This window comes from Ammospiza caudacuta, chromosome Z (genome assembly GCF_027887145.1).
Source record: "Ammospiza caudacuta isolate bAmmCau1 chromosome Z, bAmmCau1.pri, whole genome shotgun sequence".
In the NCBI taxonomy this organism is placed as follows: domain Eukaryota; kingdom Metazoa; phylum Chordata; class Aves; order Passeriformes; family Passerellidae; genus Ammospiza; species Ammospiza caudacuta.
The window spans coordinates 20,021,752-20,043,960 of NC_080632.1; positions in this window are offsets into that span (position 1 = coordinate 20,021,752).

Genomic DNA, 22,209 nt, shown 5'->3' on the forward strand with positions numbered 1-22,209 from the left:
CTCTGAGGTAAGGTTGTCTCCTCCAGCCTCTGGAACTGCACTCTCTCTTGCCCACAGTATGCAGTGGGTTTTGGGATCCTTGTTGCCAAAGCCAGTTGAGTTGGTCACCATGCCTTGAGTCTGCTCTCTGCATGCCATTTGGGCTCTCTAGTTATTATAAGGAAACACAATACAGTGTGAAAGAGTTTGGTTTTTTTAAAGGAAACAATGTCAGTAAGTAAGACACTAAAAAAATGAACTTTCATTTTAAGACATTTCATTTCATATTTATTGGTCCAACCTCCCATATTATTTGTTGGGTTGTTGATGCATCTCAGCCTTGTAAAATGAAAACATTTTTCCAATTAGCACAATGGATAGAAATGTAACTGTTGAACAGAAGCATCTCAACTAATTTTTAACAGACTTGACCAATAACCTCTCTCTAATTTGGTCCTACTGCTCTTATTGCTTTCTATTCTTAGATCCTTTAGCCATCTCCTGACTAGTATCGGGCTTTGCTAACATCGAGGTTTATTCAATATTTCCCATTCTGATTTGTATCATTTACAGCATTGTTTGTAAAACTTGATTATTGTCCTGAATTTAGACTAAACCCTTTGTGCCCAAGTTAAACACAATTTCATCAAAGATATCATGTTTCTTTCATTTGGTTTAGGCAATCTCACAATTTTTTTCTCCCCTTGGGGAGTGTTTTTTGCCATTTGCATGGGGCTGGAGTGTGGAGAAGTAGAGAGGAAAAAGAGTCATGAAGGGATCTAAAATACATCACAAAAGAGTATTTTCTTTAAGAAAACACCTTCAACATGATAAAAAAAGAAGTTTCAGTAGAGGATCTAAGCAAATGGTTCTTCCATTATAACCAAGGAAATTGAAAATTACAAATTCAGTGTTTCATTAACTTTTCTTTAGATCATCCAGATTCAAACAGAGAGATTTGGGGCTTTATATGTAATATATCAGGATATTGGAGGTTTTTTTTGCTATATTGGAATTTCTGCTACTCTGACAATTATGGCAGAGCAAAAGTCATACATCTCTGTAAACAATGAGTGACAATGTAATTTTTAGATAGTAATATATACTTACTTTATATAAAAGTATTCCCAAGATCCAATTAATTTGTTAAATTATTCATTGTAATTATGTTTCATTTCAGGACCTACAATTAAAGGAGTTAATACTGATTAAGTTTCATTTATACAATTCAGAAAAGATCACAGCTGTTGTGATATAACCATGCAACTTTTCTACATGACATTCCAGTTCTAGGGAAAAATGTTAATCCTCAGAGATAGGAAACTGCTCAGCAGTGGCTACAGGTATTGATTGCTTATAATTGCAAAATGCATACGAAGTATTACACTATGACATGTAAAGCCTCAAATTCCCTCTGTAACGTTTAAATCACTCTAAAAAAAAAAGCTTAATTTTTTTTTTCTTTTAATAGTGCAAGGATGTCCTTAATTTTTGTTTGCAAAACCATTTTCTGTCTAGTCTGTAGTTTGTCCACAATGAGACCTTTCTTCGTCAGTTTTTGAAAAAGAAAATGTCATGAAATTAGTTATGGACACCATCTGAAGTTATCTGTGGAGCAGCATCGGCTTTTACCTAAGGAAATCATTGGGATTGGAACATGAGTCATATGTTGTGTGGAAAGAAGCTGAGGATTTCAGGCAAATTGGTGTATTGCAAGCTACAGGCTATTGTAAGCACATTCCATTACATTTTAAATGTGATTATGTTAATAATTAGCTGTACAACTACTCTACATTTCATTTGAGATCAACAATGATACAGCTGTGGATCTTGAACAAAATTTGACCATAGTAGATTCAATCTATTCAAAGATAGCCAGAAATGCAGTGCTGCTAAAGATAATAATAATGTACCTTCTTTTCCAGGAGCTCTTTTCTCAATAAAATGTAACACATGGATCACACTATTCTATTATAGTTAAATGGCTGAAATGAATTATTAAGCTTGAAATAGAGTTGAGGAAATAATAAAATAAGTAAATTATGACCTCTGGGGCAATTACCTGAAGTACACATAATATTCCTACTTTTCTTATAAATAATGGGGTGTAGCAAGGGAATAGAATGGAGCTACCATGGCCTCCTCAGCTATCTTGTGTTTCTTCTACTAACCCCTTTCATCAAACAACTATCTTCACCCAGTGTAGTTGAGAGAAAATTTACTGTCTCAGCATAACTTGCCTGTTGTCTTGCCCTATGCTCTTACACCAGCACCAAAACAAAGGTGATTACAGTTTCTGTGACAGTTGTAATTTATTGATGCATTGGTGCCTATGGCTCTTCAGCTGCATGATTCAAAGCATAGGATCATTCAAATTGGTCTAACAATTTTGGTGGGTCAACCTTTTCTGGGAGGACTAATGCACTGCAGCTAACATAAACCCAGTGGCAATTTAGTCATGTGTTTTAACTTAGAAGTCCTAATAAGACCAGGGAATTTATGTTAATGGCATGGAGTGGGTATAATTCCTGTTTTTACATTGCAGTCATGAGGTCTGATAAAATCATCAGTGTTAGTATTACCAAACTTAGTGTTCCTGCAGTTAAAGAAATATATCTGAACAGCTGAAGTTATAACTGAGGCGCCTTCTATCCATGGAAAAAGTATAAAAATTAGAAAAAGGGTTAGAGAAGCTGGAGTGTCCTAGGTTGACTATATGATGCTTTTATCCCCAATCATGTTGTTCTGTTTGTGCTGGAGAATAAGTTTTGTACCTTTAAGACTTGTTCCAGAGAGTGAAATGGGGAGAGAAGAAGTGCAGAGTTTGTTTTCAGACACTGCACTCGCCCCTCCACTGGACTGTTGTTGTCTGCGGATGGACAGACAGCAGGACAGAACTCTCCTTTGTGTTTTAGTTAGTTTTAGCTAGCTGAGGCAAAGAAGTTCCCTGGACTGTGGGGTTTCTTCCCTTTTCTTTGGAGCTGTTTAAACCTGCTCTGGACTGGACACCCAGCAGAGCATCAGCAGCTGCACCTGAGGCCCACCGGGCCAGGCCTGGCCTGTGACATTTCCAGCGCCCGAGGGACTGACCAGAGACTGAGTGAGCTGAGCTGCAACCCAGGGAGGGACTTTCTCAGTTTTGGAGCATCGTCTCTTTTGGAACAGTAAGGGGTTTTATTGTTTAATATTGTTTCGGTTTTATTGTTCAATAAACAGGTTTTTTCCACTTTTCTCCAAGGAGGTATTTTCTCCTGGACCAGTTGGAGTGGGAGGGGCCAATTGAATCTGCTTTCCTAGAGGAGCCCTTTGTGAGTTCTCTCCCAAATTTGCCCTGAACGAGGACACTGGAGCTAGTGGAAAACTTTTCTCCTCCTAGAACAATTGAGGAATATGAAGGGGCCCAGGGCAAAGGTGAAGGTGTCATCTCCTCCCTGTGGAGTTTCCTGCCCTGAAAGATGCAGTCCTAAGCAGTCTGAGCTGACTCCACAGCTGAGCCTGCTCTGGGCAAGAGATTGAACTGGCCTGTAGAGTTCCCCAGTTCTTGAACTCAGTGCTGAAAGGCACCTTATGTTTAGATGTGTCCAAGCGCTGCTAACTAAGAGGCCAGCAGAGGTGAAGAGTCCCTCAAAGTTCTAGCTTGTCTCTAGGGAAAACTGGTTTACACCTTTCTCTTTGATTACTGGCTTCCATAAACTACCCTTGCAGGGCTGTTCTTTCGACTTAGTTATTTGAACATATCAGTTATGGACCAAAAAATAGCATTTTTTTCAGCAACAAAAACTCTGTTTTAGTTGCTTCTCCACAATTTTCATGATGATAAAGAAATTCTGGCTTCTATTGTGTTTTCCTACACAAATTTCTGAAACTATGCCTATTGTCACAGTTTCGAGAAGCTTCTAGTGTCTTAGGATCTTTTCTCAAAGTTTGGAGTCTCAAGCCCCTTTCATATTTGATCCACAGTTCCTATTTGATATATATGTAATATGTCTTCTAATTTGCAGTTTGAAATAGACTGAAATGAAGTCTAAAGTTTTCATCATTTCTCCTTTGCGGATTCCTTCATGTTTTTGAATTGTTTTCTCTCTTTCACATGCTGTTGTGTGCTCTCAATGGCAGCTACTGAAAGCAGAGGTGCCTAGCTCCTTAAAGAAACAGGTGATCTAGGAGAACTCAAATTAATGCAGTGTTTGGGTACAGTAGCTGTAGCATATAAAATTATTTGCATCTTTGTCTTACCGTTTATATAAATTTCTAGCAAAGTAATTTTGTAGGGTGAAGTTATTTGAGACTGCCAAAGGTCATGTATGTCTTAAAGTCAGATGAATTATACAATTATTTATCAGATACGTCTGTGCATTTTTTGTGACAAGAATCAAAGAAATCTTCTAATGAGAAAGAAGTTTTTGTTTTTTTTATTAATATAAGTTCTTAAATTAAAGGTGCTTGATGTAGCTACAAATGACATTGTTCCTCTACCAAAGAAACACTTTGTTTTGCCTTGAATTTTTTTTTTTGCTATTGGTTTCCTTTTGTTTTAGTATTGCTGTATACCTGTGACCTCCAATACAAACAAAAAATAAAATTTCCCGAGAAAGCTACTATGTTCTCCTTATATTTTCTACTTCTAGAAAGTTAAATTTAAAATGTAAAGAATTCCTAATGTTGCTTAAGAAGTTTTCAGATGTCAGTGCTACGTGTATGCGATTCCACATTTTCTTAGTATCAATCTGCTTTTGGGATATGGTATTAAAAATTTTCCTCTGCATTTAAGTTCTTGAACATAGTAAGAGAAGAGTGTTGTGTTTTAGGAGTAGTTCACGCCAGTTCTGTGCCCCCACTGAGACTCTCCCTCACCTTTCCCACACCTTCCTGCTGCAGCAGGATGGAGTTGAGAATTAGAGGCGCAAAAGGAAAAGAATACAGGTTGAGATAAGAACAATTTACTGGAAACAACAGTGAGAAGAAAAAGAACAGTAACAGCAACAATATTAATAGCAAAAGTATACAATATTATACAAAATAGAAAACAAACAGTAACAGCAGCAACATTAATGGCAAAATTATAAAAAAGAGAAGGTGATTCAATTGCAAAAATGCGGACCCTAAGACAATGAAAAATGGCTTCATCTCCCTCCCACTGCTCTCTCAACTGGAAGCCATACCTTTCATCTCCAAAGTGAATATCCCTTACTCTTGGCCCCAGCAATGACTTCGGGTGGTATAAGATAATGTCCTAGCCATGTCCACTTAGCAACATCTCCCTTCCAGCTACTGAAAAAACTTAACTCTGTCCTGGCAGAACCCCCATAATTTGGAGGTTCTTTAACTGTTGTTTTAAAATATATTTTTCATTTTATTTACAATGCTTTAGTAACTTTAAGACAAGATTGTGGAAAGTAACTGTTTAATATTTGATAATTTTATTTTCAATAACTAAAACCAAGTGAAAAATGTTTAAAAAACCCAACCAAATGAAAAAAAAAACAACAAAAACCCATAAACTATTTAATAGTAAACATAGTATTGTTTTTATTTCTTAGACAACTGGTTCACCTGCTGCCTAGAGTTCTGACTATAAGCACTATATTATTTTTTTTCTGATGTGAATAAAAAATCCGCAATTGCTATTTTGCAGAAGGAAGACAGTAAAACTGAAGTTTTGTCGATTTCTCACAGAATTCAAATCACATTTCTAAATTAAGACTTGGCTCCTCGGCTCCTCAGCTCCTAACCCTGCTTGAAGGGCAAAGCAAGATCTATATAGTCCAAATAGTTTCCTTCATGTTCTCCCTTTTTTTTTCTGACCCATTTTTTTTAATTCCTGTGATTGCATCTCTTAAATAAATGTACTTTTATTGTCTCATAGAAGTGTAAATAAGAGTAACATGTCATATCTTTTCAGGGATAGTATTCTCTGAGAATTTAACTGATTTTTCAAATCATTCCTGAAAATTCTGTCAGATGTGCATTTGATAGTAGGACTATATAACACCTCTCATACTGAATGTAATGTGAGAAAATCAATTTATTCTGTTACAGCTTCTGTTTCCTATACTTTTGATTAATAGCAGAACAACAAACAAGTAAACTATTGTTTGACAGCTTCACTGCATTGAAAATAAACACAGCAGAAATAATTATGGTCCTGATTTCTACCTACCTGGGGACGTGCTCGCTACTTGTCTGCTATTTGGTCCCTTTCAGCACACCTCCAGCTCACTTTCCATCTATCCTGCAGAATGAATAGCTCAGTGAGATCAAACCAGGGAAGGAACAGTTACTACAGGAGTTGCACTATATATTTAAAGATCTTGGTTAAGGAAGACTTTTAATGGAGAGGATGAAGAGAGCTATCTCCCTTTTGAGCTTTCCAAGAGTTTGCACTCCTGCCTAGAGATGTTTGAACTTTGGCAACGTAGGGACATATGAAGCCTGAATTATCAAAAGGCAGCTCATATGCACTTCTTCAGGTATGCTTAAGTGTTGCAGAGGCACACTTGCAAGGTTTTTGACAAACCAGTTCAATATTGGCAGACTGATCTTGTTAGCAAGTTCAGAAAGTAGAGTTTCATTGAGAACAGGCAGTGCAATATAAAAGGTGGAAAATAGGTAAAAGGCATTGTGGTACAAATTAGTAAGAATGACTGCACATATTTCCCCCCGCCTGTTGTTTGCCTCCACATGAAGTTGAGAAATCAACTGACAGCTTCTACATGTCTGACTATTCTACCAATTGTTAAATCCTGGCACTTGGAGACATTTAATTATTCCTAAAGGGCGAAGTCTGTGTCATGCACTGCTCACCACCTAAGTCAAATCGCTTGTGAACTACATTCGAGCTTGAAATGTGTTTTCACTCTGAGACTATCAAGCGTATCTTGTCTGATTCTGAATGTACTGCTCTTCTTTTCCCTCCTCATCTCTTTATTCCGTCCTTAAATGGTTGATTTGTGTTATATCTTCTTTCTGACATGCAGTGCCAAGAAAATAGGAGTCAGATCTGCATTTTGCCCTATCTACCCTAACCCCAACCTGAACAAGTATCACCCTCACTTTGAGTAACATTTTACTTTTGAGAAATGCTGAGAAAGGAGGGAAGCATAAGCCTTCATACTACAAGACACTGCATATGAATAGAGTATGGGAAGTACCTCTTTCAAGTCTGCCATAAACCTTTTTTCTGTTGATATTAAGTGGGAGCAGAAGGTTTCAGTACTTTTGAGAATAAAACTCACATGCACAATAGGTGTGATTTTCAAAAGGACAGGAAGAGAAGAAAGGAAAAAGTAATTGGCGCTTGGCACAAAGTGCTCCCTTTTACTTGAGCTGAAATTTACTCAGTTTTTACTGCTACATAGAAAACATATTGAAATCTTGTTCCATTACCTTTCTAAACCTCAAGAATATTTTTCCTGAAGCTTTTTCCAATACTCACATATAAACTCATGCCTTTATCTGGTTTTGAGTTTGAGTTTTAAATTGCTTCTAAAAAATGCAGTTCATGACACATTTCTTACCCTGCCAGAGACCCTCAAAATAACCATTCATCTGTTTCTATTGCAATGACCAAGCAATGAATGCTGAAAAAACTTTATGAAACAAAAATGTGATACAACATAGCAATCAATTGTGTACTTTCATGGTTGCTAAAGGCTTTCACTTTCCTCTGTAAATATCTTAAGTGCACATGGATTTCCATCAATCTTACTATTATGCCACTTATTGCAGTCATATTTTATGTAAGAAAAGATGTATAACTGGACAAATACCTTATCTTGTTCAATTTTGCTCTGATCTTTCACAGTAGAAAATGGAATATTTATTTTACCAAAAGCTTTCTGAAGTTTTGTACTGAAGACAGACTTATCGAGTAATAGTCTGCATTCATGCTGCTATCATTTTATTTTGAAAACATACTAAAAGTAGCTATTACAGAAGTTTAAGCAAGCAAAGTACTGCCTTAATGGTTTGGGCTTGTATTGATTTTCCTTTGAAAAGTCATGTAAGATTCATATTGCCATAGTTCTCTTAATTCAGTTTGTCTGACCTCAACTTAGGAAATAACTTAGACGTAAACAATCAAAAAACTCCAAAAAAAAAAAAAAAAAAAACAAAAACCTGAATGCAGATTGCATAGGCTAGAGATGTTTTTTTTTTAACTAAGGTGGACTGAGAACTGCCCAAACAGCAGATCTCAGAGGGTCACAGTCAGTGGTACAGTGTCCATTGGAGTCTTGTCACTCGTGGTGTCCCCCAGGATTCAGCTGTGGGCCCAGTTTTGTTTAATTTATCCATCAATGACTTGAATAAAGGGGCAGAGGCCTCCTCAGCAATTTCTCTGACAACACAAAGCTGGGAGGAGTGGCCAATACGCCAGAGGGCTGTGCAGCCCTTCAGGGGGACCTTGAAACAATGAAGTGATGCTGTCATGGGGGGACAGACTGGGAGCTGAAGAGTGCAAACTGTGACTTATGCTAAATCACAGGAAATGCCATCATTCAAGTGAATTGCAGAAGCAATGAGTGCTATGAGTTGGCCTAGCAAAAAAGTATTGTGGGAGTCCTGCTTATGAAAATGTGAGGTCCTGAAAAATGGTTTTCAAAGTTTTATTTATTATCTGCTCAGAAATACAGAATGATTTATCCCAACATTCTTCTGAAGCTGTGGAGTGAGAAATACAATTGAAATTGCTGCAGACAATACTCTGCTTGATCCAAGGAACTGACAGAGCAGAGAAGTATTCCCTGGCAAGAAAGATGAAAAAAGATGCTGTAGAAATAATGGTATTTTCTGGAGCACAATAAACAGAACATTAACATTGGCTCTTTTTTAGCAAGCAGCTCTTGGGGTTAGCTAAAAAGGAATCAAGGCTAGGATACATGAGGCATGAAGAATGAAAACCTATATTCAACAGAAAAGGCTGGAATATTGGAGCCAAAAGCAAAATTGTTGCAAAAGGACAAGGAAGATTTAATAGGCTGTATTTTACACATTTTTTTGTCCCTATAGAGTTACAGAAATTATTTATTTTAGCCAGATTTATTTCCCTATATATTTATTTTTCTCCTCTTCAGTTTTATAGGAAATCACACAGGATCAGGCAAGATCCTTTTGCACATCTTTCATCTGTGCTCTGAAATCTGTTAAATACATTGTTTCTTGCAAATGAGTTTAATTATTATTTAGGGTGTTCTTTTTCACTAGAATAATACACTTTCATTGCCATAATAATCTTCGCCAAACTTAAACAACTGTCCAGTGTTTATTGGCTTATAGATCTGTCAGCCCAACAATATGTACAGTGAGCACAATCAACCCAATGTTAATGATTTAATTGGAAGGACATCTCAAGTGAGTCTCACAATATCACCAACCACAATTTTCATAAGGTCTGCAGGTAGATGACAATACTACATGCTACCAATTTTCATTTTCAATATTTCAGACATAGGAGATGATTTTTTTTTTCTGTCATGTCTTCCTCTATCCTAAAGCATATTATCCTATAAGGATAAAAATTCTCTTTTTAATGGATTTTACTGTCCTTGATGACTTGCACAGGTAAGGATGTCTTCAGAGGAATGCTAGCATGTCCTGTTTCTTCTTTGAGTTAACTAAAAACCCTGTTGTCAAGGTAGTCAGGAGCTTGGCTCAAGACTATTTACCTAGTCAACAGTTAATTAGTTAAGGACCATAACATGTTCATATGGACTGTGAGTTGTTCAGAGCATAAGAAATAAGTTTTTCATGGACAGGATATACTAAAGAATATATTTAACATTTGTTGTAACAGAACAGATGAAAGTTTTCATTCTTCAGTCTTATTTTTTAATGATTTAGGGGTTGCTTTTAAAATAAAATTCCAAAATTGCTTCACTTTCCCTCAGCTGTGAGGTATTTTGAAAAGAAAAATAATTTAGATAAAACTGGAACTTGGAATATTTTTAAATGTTAGAAATTGAACTATTTTATGAGAAGACAGGAACAAAAAATTAACCCTTTCTGCAGCATTGTAAAATCCTGACTATCTGTAAACATTTTACAATTTAAAATAAAAATACTCTAAGCCTATAATGAACTGTAACAGATTTTCATGAAGACATAGTGGTACTTATGTTGCAATCAGGAACTGACAGTTGAATTTCATTCAAGCAAATATATATACACAATAAAAAAAGATAAACTATCTATGGGCAAAAATGGAGGGTAAGGTTTGATTTTACTATAATTTCTTTGTTTCTGTAGTTCTGCCATGACTTTTATCAAAAAATGTTAGCTGCAAGAGGATAAAAATATATATATTTTCATTGACTCTTATGATCTCTTTGCTTGTAATCTCATTATTGATGCTAAGCTTCAATCAGAAATGTAGAGATAATAATTAAATAAAACCTTTGGTATTTCACCTTAAGAAGATGTCTAACGAATAAAATATCTAATGTCTAAGTAATAAAATCATTTTTTAAAATTTTGTTTGACTAAAACCTTTTTAAAAGAGTTTCTTCTTCAAATAACCTTTGGAGTAGTAAAAATAAATGTACTTATGAGATAACATGTTATTTAAATCTTTCCTTGGAGCTGATTGATATAAGAAAAACCTTTATCCCTGATACTTCATAAGAGACCTTGTTGTAGTAATGAAGAGTAAATGATAAATCAAATTTTTCTCATTTGAAAATGAGTAACAAACACACCTCAAAAAGAACAAGCAGTAATTTAAAGATATTTTTATTTTTACAAAATTCATTTAATAGAACATTTCCTCTGTGTTCTTGCATTTCTTTCATTTTGTGCACTTCTGGAATACTACTGGTAAGACAAATCTGTGGTCTAAATTGTAACTGAATTGAATTAACTTTGTAAGAAGAGTTTGAGTGTGAGGGATTGTTTTCTGAGACCAGAGTATTCCAGATGTGTTGATGTGCTGTACTGTAGTTAATTTCCTGAAAACCATTTTATCCACTTCTGTTTTGAAGGAGATACAGAGAAAAAAGGTAAATATCTTGGGTTTATAACATTTCTTTAATATTCTGTGCACAAAATGCCAGAAGTAGAGACAACCTTAGGTAGTGGTGTTCATACTGAAATGCAGAGGGGTCCAGCTGATTATGTTGATGTTCTAATTAAATACATACAGTGAGCACAATCAATTTTCTGATTATAATTTCAAGCACGTGTGGGATGATTTTCTTGTACACTTCTCAGTGTTTGGAGTTTGATAACTCTAGTTCTGTTTTTCAGAGAGACAGGCTCTGCCTACCGTCAGATTTCAAAAGAAGAACTGTTAACATCAGTCCTGAAGGTCAGTGACCTAAACATTTGCAGGCTAAGACAAAAAGGGCCAGAACAAATACTCTGAAAGAAAAGAGGATGTTTCCCTTTGCAGCGGGTGTGTTGCAGAGGGCAAAAAATATTCACAGCCACCATGGTGCAGTGGGGTTCCTGCAGGACATGTGTTCTTCCCCACCACAGTTAGCTGCACCAATTAACTAAAACACACAGGCATAATTGAGACTAAAGGCTGTTTTGCAGCTCACCACTGCATCATTTTGTAAATCTACACGGTGCCCTGTGAAGCAGAAGCACACTGCAGGGACACAGTACCGGTTTATGTATCTCCAAGCTGGGAAGATGAAAACAGGGAGAGGGTGGCAGGGGGTACACGATGATACAAAGGTGGGGCCACACAGGCTGGCCCCTGCAGCAAAGCCATGTGGAAACAGGTTTATCTTGCAAAAACACAGCAACTAGGATGCAGGACAACAACAACACAGAGTTATCCAATGGACGCTCTCCTATTCAAGCAGGAGGAATCTACTATAAATCTCACACCCACAATCAACTGCAGTTTTAAAAACCAGATGCAGAGAAAGCCAGAAGGGTGTTTCTGTACAACATGCTGACCTGTGCTGCACACTAGACACTTCATTAAGAGCCAAAAAAGAATGACACAGGGAAGATAATGATAGTTTAGCTAGCCAGTCACATATCCCCAGGTGACATTATTGTACATAAATCTGTGTTGGTAATCCAAATACCTAAACATGAAAGCATTCAAGGTGAAAATCTAGCCAGAAAGCCAAACAGAAAAAAGATAGTATTCTTTTCCAAGGCCTCTGGTTGGAAATTAAAGTAAAACAGACCTGGCTGCTAGAATACATCACACATATATAGCTCTATTTACTGGACAGCAAAGACTAGAATTGAGTAAAGTACTCCCTTTATTTTGTAGTCTTTTTTTTTTTTCCTGATTGGGATTTTTCTATTGCTGAAAAACATACATCATACTGAAAAACACTCATCCAGTGAATGTCTTAGTGTCCACAGTAAAACCTCATTAGTATTCTGGCCTTCTAAACATTGATGGCTGATGACAGCAATCCCTTAGTGTAAGCTGATTTATAGAGTTGTACAGTATTATTGATGTTAGTAAGGGAAAAAGAAGCAGGTGGATATACCATCTGTCATTGCTACCTAAGTGATAATTTACAGAAAAAATATTTAGAACAGTTTGGTTTAGTACGAAGGAAAGAAACTGTAAATTTGGGAGGAAAAAATACTAATACACAGCAATTCTTGCTCTGTTGGTTTCTCTTTGTGTTTGTTTGTATGCTTGATGAACATGAAGAAAGAAAGATGAAAAATATATGAACTCTACATATTATTTTAGGATCTAGGGTCCAATCACAATTTTTTTTTTTCTTGCAGTAATATTAATTCCTGCACAAAACAAATTTGGAGACAAAGCCTGCACACTGAAGGAGAACAAGCTTGACATCCGCATGCAAATTCTGACTTTCTATACTCAGATTTTCTTGTGAAGGAAAGTAAGGAAGGGTGATGAACCAAAAAATGTGTTGTTTAAAAAGCCTTTAGCTTTGATATCTCAAGAAACAGAACCATGGGGAGCACTACGAGGTATAGCTACTTTGTTTTGTGTTTTCACAGACACATAATGACAATATACTTTAAGTTACTTAGTTTTAGGTCTCATTCAACATTTAAAGACATTGTGTCAAATTTTCAATAGATACATATCAACATTATGACATCCATTATGTAAGTTACAGGTCTGGCTCCTCCTATGCAATATGTTCCCTTGTAAAATTAGTGATAAGTACTTTTCACTCTTAAATGCTGATTACTCTTCCCAAAGCCAAATTAAAAATTCAGTTTCACTATATTCATCCTTTCCCATGTCTGCATTCCTTTTCATTCTCCCATCCTGCATTCCATTCCAAAGCAAGAACCTTTTTTCCTTTTGCAATATTCATTAATCTTCTGTGGAAAAAAAAATTAAAAGAAAAAAATGAAAAGAAGAAAAAAAAAGATGAACAGAGCTACAGAGCTGGAAGAAAAGAAAACGTAGTAGTCTGTCAGTAATGGTAGAATTAGGACACAACATATTCCAGTAAATGTTAGAATGGAGGTGGTCTAACATTATTTAAATCCTGAACATATGTGGCTTTAAGGAAGAGCTTTCATTTTAGTGTGCTCACTTCTCTTTTGACCTGTGATTTTTCATAAACAGGTGTTGAAATATTTAAAGATTTTGTGTGTATAATGACCACATTAGTGTGGTCCTGAGATATGGTGGCAGTTGTTAATTGCAACAAATACAGATGACAGTGAGAAAAAGAGAGTAAGGGTACAATTTGTATAGCTACTTAATGCAGCAAGAACTATGTATCTCAGTTACTGATCATAAATATTTAATAAGACTGTTCATATGGGAAACCCATGCACTGTATAATTTATGAGATTACCAATTCTTTTAATTCTACCCATGTTCTAATAGTACCTTTTCTCTAATAATTCAAAATTCAGCCAAAGTTCCAGAAGGAGCAATGAATCTCCCGTGATCTGTTACTATTTATTGGCCCTGCCTCCTGTTATTTTTTCTTTTTGTCCACTATTTCTGCATTTCTTGGAGTGAAGATGAAAGCTTATATACAGGTTAGTGCAAATGCTAAAAAAATGTGAGAGAAAGCAGTAGAATTTCTGAGCAATTTCTTTAATGAAGATGCTGAATTCTGCACTGTCAGCATGAATCTTGGAAAGATTCTCACAGACCATGCAGAATCACTGGGCTGTTCTCTTTAAGATTTTTCCACTAGTGAAGAGGTGTGCATCTCAAGCTGCATCACAGGCACCTGCAGTGATCATTGACTGCCAAGTACGTGCAGGATGACATTTGAGGTTTTGATCTTAACTTACCATTCTTGAGATTTTGGCATCTTAACAGACTGCCTATTGGGATTAAAAATCAAAACAAGGCGCAATTCTGAAATAAACTAATTTTCCAAAAGCTGAGTTTTGAAAAGATATGAAGAGGCAGTTCTTGTTTCTAAAATTATTACCCTGAATTGTTATAAACAGGCAACTGGCTCTTTAAAAAACATAAATAAAATATGTTAGGTATTACCTTAAATAAGATGGTGTTATAATTTTGTACCTAATTTCTGTGCCACATAAGTCTTTTGAATAACTATATAGGAAGCAAGGCTTTCAACACTTCTCAATACACAGAGTTTTGTCTTACCATTCAAAGTTTGTGTCAAACAGCTTTATTTCCTAGGTTTACTGCAGTGTGGTCTTAAGAACTAAACAAAAAAATACCCACCAGAAATCTGTTTCCTTTCACCTCTTAACCACAGAATATCTGTTTTCCTAAAAAAATTAATAGTGTTTTCTACAGGAATATTCCTTCCAGTTACTTCCTCATGTATAAAAATAATGTGACATAACCAAAAGAGCTGTTGTGCTTATCTTTTCTTATCATGCTAGGGATTTAAGCGATGTAAAAGAATAGGAACAATAAAGATGAAAACAAATTCTTTAAATAGATATGTCATATGGAAAACTTTCCCTGCTACCCCCAAATATGTAATGGAAACCTGGAAAAGCATATTATGAATAGTGGATTTGTATTCAAAAATTGTGATATATCTCTAGAATACAAATTATATTGTCAAAATATGCAATGACCTATAAGACAAAGGAGCCTACAAATAGATGAGAGCTATTGAAATGTGTCAAGTGGAAATGATACATGCAATGTAAATGTCTATGTGTCATAAAAATCACAGAGCTCTCTCATAGCACATAGGGTTACCCTTGAAGACAATCAAACAGGGAAGAAAAGGAGATAAGTATTTTATTTTTATTTGTATGACATGGGATGAAAGTTGCTTTTATTTAATAATAGAAAGAGGTGTGTGGGAAATATAATTCCTTTATAAGGAAAAGGATGTTCTAATTTTGCATGATTTGAAGCAATTATTAGCTGTGACTGTCTATTTGGGAGGGAATTTTCTGGTTCATATCATGCATTTTCCATTTGTCATACAGACTAAACTGCTAGTTAAGGATAAACTGTTGCTTCATCCCATGAATGCAGAAGAAAAATGGAACATTAGTCAGTGGCCATATGAAGTTTAACAAGGAAAGTGCTGGATTATGTAGCCTGGAACAAGTCAACCCCAGATGTACATCCAGACTGGGAAAAAGCAGGTGGAGAGCAGCCCCACAGCAAGGTGATCCAGGGGTCCTGGTTCATGTCAAGCTGAACTTGAGCCAGCAGTGCCCTGGCAGCCAGGAGAGCCACCCGTGTGCTGGGGTGCATCAGGCACAGCATCACTGCCAGGCAAGGGAGGGGATTGTCCTGCTCTGCTCTGCTCTGGGGCAGCCTCACCTCCAGTGCTGGGGGCAGTTCTACAGTACCTCCAGTACCACAGTATAAGAAGTATTTAGACCTATTAGAGGATGTCCAAATAAGGGGTCATGAAAATGGTGAAGGGCTTTGAGGAGCCCACATATGATGAGTGGCTGAAGTCACTTGGTCAGTTCAGCCTGGAGGAGACAGAGGGGAAACCTCACTGCAGTGACAGCTTTCTTGTGAGGGGAAGAAAGGAGCAGAAGTCACTGATCTCTTCTCTGTGGTGACAGTGGCAGGACCCACGGGAATGGCCTGAAATTGGGTCAGAGGAGGTTAGAGTTGTATATCAGAAGAAGGTTCTTCACCAAAATGTGGTAGGGCACTAGAATAGGTTCTGCAGGGTAGTGGTCACAGCACCAAGCCTGGAAAAGCATTTGGACAATACTTTCAGGTACATGGTGTGACTCTTGGGGAAGGCCTGTGCAGGATGAGGGGTTCTACTCCAATCTTATGAGTCCCTTTCAAGTCAGGATATTCTGGTTCTGTGAGTCTAAAGTCCTGCCTTAAATTTTAAAAATCACATATAAGGTAGAGCAGAAATGTTGTGGTCCTTCAGGAAGTGCCTGTACTGCACTTTAATCACAATGAACCTCTTAAGCAACCTGCCTCCAGCCTGTCATATAATCTATTTTCTGGAAAAAGTTATACCTGGTTGAGTGAACTCAGTCATTCTCAGTGCACTTCCAGAGGACTCTTGCACTAAGTCAGTGTATTTCCCATAGGAAAATACAGGTTTAGCAAGCAGATGAGCCATAAAGCCCTGGAGTCTGAGGCTTGTCAGACACATGTGGCAGCCTGCAGAGCAAGCTGGCAGTGAGGGAGGGAGCTGAGACAAGCTGCAATTTCCAGAAAGCTGACCTGCATGAGGCAAAAGTATGTGCCTGGCTTTACACATCTGCACCTCAGGGACAACAGAAGAACTCTGATGCTCTCTTCATATTTGTCACCTGCAGGTCTGGGCAGAGACTCACCTTAAAATTCTAGAAAACTTAGTAAAAGCTTAGCAATTGAGGTAGTAGATTTAAGCCCCCACATATAAACATTTGTTTATATTGACCAGTTTTCTCCTCTGCTCATAGTGAGGTGGGATTTTTTTATTGTTAAACTGGGAAAAAGCCAAACTCACCAAGGCAAAGGTGTTACTGGTAATTATGTTGATTTTGACAGGTCCATCTTGGCATTTCTAATTATACTGCTATCATTGCACAACAGTAAATAAAGAATTGAATGGTTTGAAAATCACAGGGGATTTGTAGATACTGCATGTATTATTAAGAAAAAAAAAAAGAGAGAGTACCAATCAGAGATCAGTACCAATGGCTAAACCAAGAAAATTTGTGCCTTTTGCAGTTCATTAATTGATAGTGATAAGAGGATCCAGAAGTGATCCTTGCTGGTGTCAACAGTGATAATAGAAAGTTTAGTAAGCATGAATATGCATGTTCTGCCGTAAGTCCTATGCACTTCTTGCACTCTCATCTTTTTCTGGTCAAGGCCATTAAAAAAAATCTAATGGGAAATACCGTTTATAACTTCTTTTCCAGTAAGACATGTGAATATTTCTAAGGATGTCTTGGAGGTGTGCAACAATTTCCTGAGAGCTGCTGAGCTAGTAACTGTAAAAGTTAGGATTTTTTTGGTGTCAGCAAGGATTTTCTATTCTTCCATCTTTTTTTTCAGTATTTGCAGATGGTTGTTATTCCTGATTCTGTTGCAGCTTTCACAGGGTGTTTTTTGTTACTGAGTTTTGTTCACTATTCTAATGAAGCCTTCATCCTGGTTTTTTATCACTTTACACTTTCATCACGTTTTTTTACAATTTCATAAGAGATTTTCTCCTTCTGTGGAGTAAAACAGGCTTTCTGAGAATTTGCATCTTAAATATGACGCTTATTAAATCTTCAGTGTTAGATCTGCTATAGTCAATAATATTCAAATGCTAAATTATATGCTGGAATAATTTTTTACTAAAGGTAACTGGGCCTTGGTTTTGCTCATTAATTTTGCATTTAAAATAATTTTGATTCAACTCTGTGCTTGAAGGGGATATCTATAATTACAGTGTTACTGAACTACATTTATTAGAACTGTCTAGATCTGTCAAAAATGTTGATTTTCTTCCAATGAAAATTTCCTATCTTATTGACTGATAAAAGTCTGTAAATTGTTCTTCTAGATTAGTATAACATGGGAGAAAACAGATGTAGAAAATGCAAATCTACCAACAGAGGAGACAACCCAGTATTTTTTTTTCTTTTAATAAGAAAATTACACTAGGGAAATACACTGAGAATAAAAATGAAAATAACATACATGAGCTGAGGAAATATATATTTGCAGTTGTAGATACATTAATATTTTTTATGATATAGGGCATATGTTGTGTTTTTAATATAATAATTACATTTTAGGTGTATTAAATTTACTTTGCATAAAACTGGTAAACCTCCCATCTCCTATACCTTGATGGAACCTTTCACATTATATTTTCACATGTACATTTAGGCAAGCATAATTTAAACAAATACAATAAATATCTATTTAAAGCACTTAATCATCATCTTGTCATAAAAATTTTAGTGGGTTTTGCCAGTGGAATTGCATCATATTGTCAAGGTAATATGATGAGGAATGAGGAAGACTGTATTTAACAATAAGTACTTAGCTTTCATCTTCTGCTATTGATATTATCTGTGTATCAAGTATTTTTCAGTTCAGTTCCTTGGTAAATGCCGGAAAAAAGCCTGAATGAGACTAAAATATTTTTCCTTGCTCATGACACTGCACTAGTTGAAAAATCATTTACAATTCATAGTTAATATTATAATATACTTTAAAAAAAACTGACAATTTGAGATTTAGCCTGTGTCCTTCTCTTTCCTCACCACAACTTCAGCTCATATACCCCTAATATCCATGCAGGAAATTATGGACAACAGAGCAACAAGTTCCCAGGTACTTAATTTGGAAAGTTAACTAAACTGAGTTTTTTTCCCATAAATATTCTAATTACTCATTACATATGATTATTCAGAATTACTGTGGACATTACAAGCTGCTTTTTACAACTTCTTAGGTCATTGAAGATGATGCTTAAAAATTAAAGTCTGTCTGAAAAAGGGTAGACTATTTGAGTTAGCAGTTTTATTCAAATAGATGAAAACCCTATATATATTTATTTTTGTTTGCAGTTAACATAAATCAGGAACAAAATAAGTGAAAAATTACTTTCTAGAAGACATTCTTTTCTTTCTATTTATTCACATCTTCCATCTTCTGTAGGACTGCCCAAGCTAATTAGAAATATAATTTTGTCTGTACCAATACTGCAGAACAGCAATAGCAGGAGTTTTTTGAGTTATTCTCTTTTGCCCATTCTGTTAGCAGGGAATTTCTGTCCTGCACCTGTAGCTGATAACGGATGGACCACGGAAAGACTTGTACAGTACTGAAGCACCAGTCTATTCCATTGTAGGACAGGAACAGGCATGTAGTACACTGAAGGTAGCCTATTAAGAAGTGATAGTGATCTTGATAAAAATTCTGATGTGTGGTCTCTGAAACCTGCTAAAACTGGGGTTATTATCTGTTCTGTAAGCAAAAAAAGGTGTGAAAATGTCAGTATAGTGTGAAAATCTGAAGGACCATTTTAGCATGTCTTTTAGTAGGAGCATCCATAGGTACAAAAAGGTTTTCCCACTAATAATTCATTTAATACTCCTTATTTCATTCAAATTGAAACGAAGGAATACCATTAAGATCACATTCAGAATGCTCGAACATTAGGTAAATTTTTGATCTATAAAACACTCTAGCCCAAATTCTTCCCTGACAGAATTCTCTTAAATTTAGTTTTTCAGCAGAGCTGTGATTTACAGGCTAGGAAAACAACCAAAAAGGAGGAAAAGGGCCTGCTCTCCAACTCTTTTGTGTTAGGGTAGCTCAAACATGTCCCTTTCCTTCCTATAATAGCACAAGTGTCTATATAGAAAAAATAAGGGCAAAATCCTTGCTCCAAAAGAGGAGGGAACAGCCTGGCATGCAGCTTGACCAATAGCAATCTACAGTCTCTGAGAAGTAATAGATGAGGCAGAGGAGAGTTGGTGTCAGAAGAGCTTTCCTATGGACACCAAACAGGGGATGTCACAGAAGTTTGTCCATTAAGAGCAATGTCAAGATTGCCCCATATCTTAAAGTAAGGCTTAAAAGTAATTATTCAGAAGTGATGGTAGCCAACACAAAAAGAAAGCCCCATTGATTCTGAGGTGGAATACAAGGGCAAAATATATATTTTCTAAGACAGTTTAATTTCCTTGTATCTTCAGGTCTGCCATCCAGTTTGCTCTGGCATTTTCAGATATTTGGTGTCAGTGAATTAGCTGACACATGAGTCAAACTCCTGTACAGATAATAGGCAATCTGACACCCAGGGAAATGAAACTCATTATCTGATTCTGTATCAGAGCTATATGACACAGGAGCATTGTGATTTTCAAAATATTCCCTACTGAAGAAAAATGTACTGCTCAAAATTTCAGTAGCCTATTTGGACTTCAGGCTAGCAGTAAAACAAGAAAAGAGAAAAAGTTATTATTTCCTCAATGTTTTGTAAATGGTAGACTTTGAAGCATTAACCTTCTTAATTGAAATCAGATTTCCTTTTTTAGTTCCATATTTGCGACAGAAACATGAAAACACAAGGTATTTTTCTTCAGCTTGTAAATGTTTGCAGCTGCAGATGTTTCACAGATGGCTACCACTCAGATGCTCTGGGAGCACCTATTTACCCAGCTGATAGGCAGCAATGCAGCAAGTAAAGGCAACTGACAGGGATTTTGGCAGTTAGCAAGGACACCTGTTTGCTTTCATGATGTTCCTTCTTCACTTTTTTTTTCTTTTTTTTTTTTTTTTTTGCTTTTCTGGCTGAAGTTTTATATCATGATAGACTTTTTGGCAAATGATTGGATAGCTCCCAATTTTTTCAATATTTCTTTAGGAGGTGTGTTTTTCTATTCAACTTCCAGTGTTTTCTTTGAGGTTTTTTGTGTCTTTTTTTCTGTTTCATGATAGTTGGTCAGGTTTTTGCCAGTTTTTGGTATTTTGTCATGTTGTTTTTATTAATGATGATCTGTGGGATTTTCTTCCCTCCACCTGGTCTTGGAGGGAATTGTTTGTGACTTTGAGAACTTTCTGTTGCTGATGTTGTATTAATTGCGCTGTGTCTGTCATGACAGAGAGGTAATACCAGGAGCAGACTAAAAAGACAAAATGAAAAATAGGAAATATTTTTAATGCACTCTAATTACATGTACAATTGATTTCTAGTCTGTTTTGGTTCAAGCCAGGGTTAATTTTTGCAGTGGCCAAAAGGAATATGACCAGGACATGGAGGTCATTCTACACCACCTCACATCACTACCCAGTGATTGGGGAAGAGCTCTCTTTCAGGGGGACATAGGCAGAGATCAGGCATTATTGTTTCTGTGTGAAAGGTACATCTTTTTTGTACCCTATGTCATTAGTATATATAGTGACCTGTCATTTTAGTATAATACATTTTGGGGTTTATATATTTTAAGGAGGAACTAGTTTGTGCTGAGCAGTACCTGTAACAATAACATTTTAGCACTCTGCAGCTCGTTTTTGGCCAATCTCCCTATTAGATTTGTATTTCACTAACAAAATAGTTATTTTACTCTTTGCCTCTTTTTGATGTCTTCAACAATCAATCCTGTAAGTCAACTTGAGATTAAGAAATTGCATAAGGAAATGTATGAGAGAAAAAGTAATTCTCTATATTTCACCACTTATTTCTTTTGTTTTCTTCTTCATGTCCTGGAAGACAAAGCTAAATTCTCCAGATTGCAATGCTTTAATCCTTTGAAGCTGTAAACATCACTGCCGTTATGTTTTCATGGGTGTTATTATCCATCATCCATGGTATTTATTAATCAGTCATGTTATATTCATTGTTTTGGTGAGATCAGACATGGAAGAAGGTCTCTCCTTGTCTCAAACATTTCCTGAACTTATCAGAAGTTTTCATAAACCAGATGGTAAATGCAGATGGTGTTGTTCATTATGTCTAGCAACAGAGGCAGTAATCTTCTGGCAACCACAGTTCATAATGAGACACAGTCTAAGAAAATCATGGAGTCCTGCTCTTGCAATACGGAAAACTCAGTGCTCAGTTAAGCAAAAAGAAAATTGATGAAAAATTCTATTATCCTAGCACCTTTTGAGCACAGAAATGAGCTATTTGTATGGGTCTGTAGTGAGAAAATACTACCTCTTATACTATTATTTAAAAAAACATTTAAAGACATTGATGCATCTAAGGAAAAAATGAGCTCGGGTTGTTAAAGCCAACTGATAATTGAGAGATTGCAGGATAAAGGTCAAAACCCGAAATTTGGCTGTTCAAGCAGAACATAACAGTAAACAGTAGGGGCTGGCTGTAAATTTTTATGACATCCCAACTAATCTAAAATGGCTATATTGAGTTTTCATGG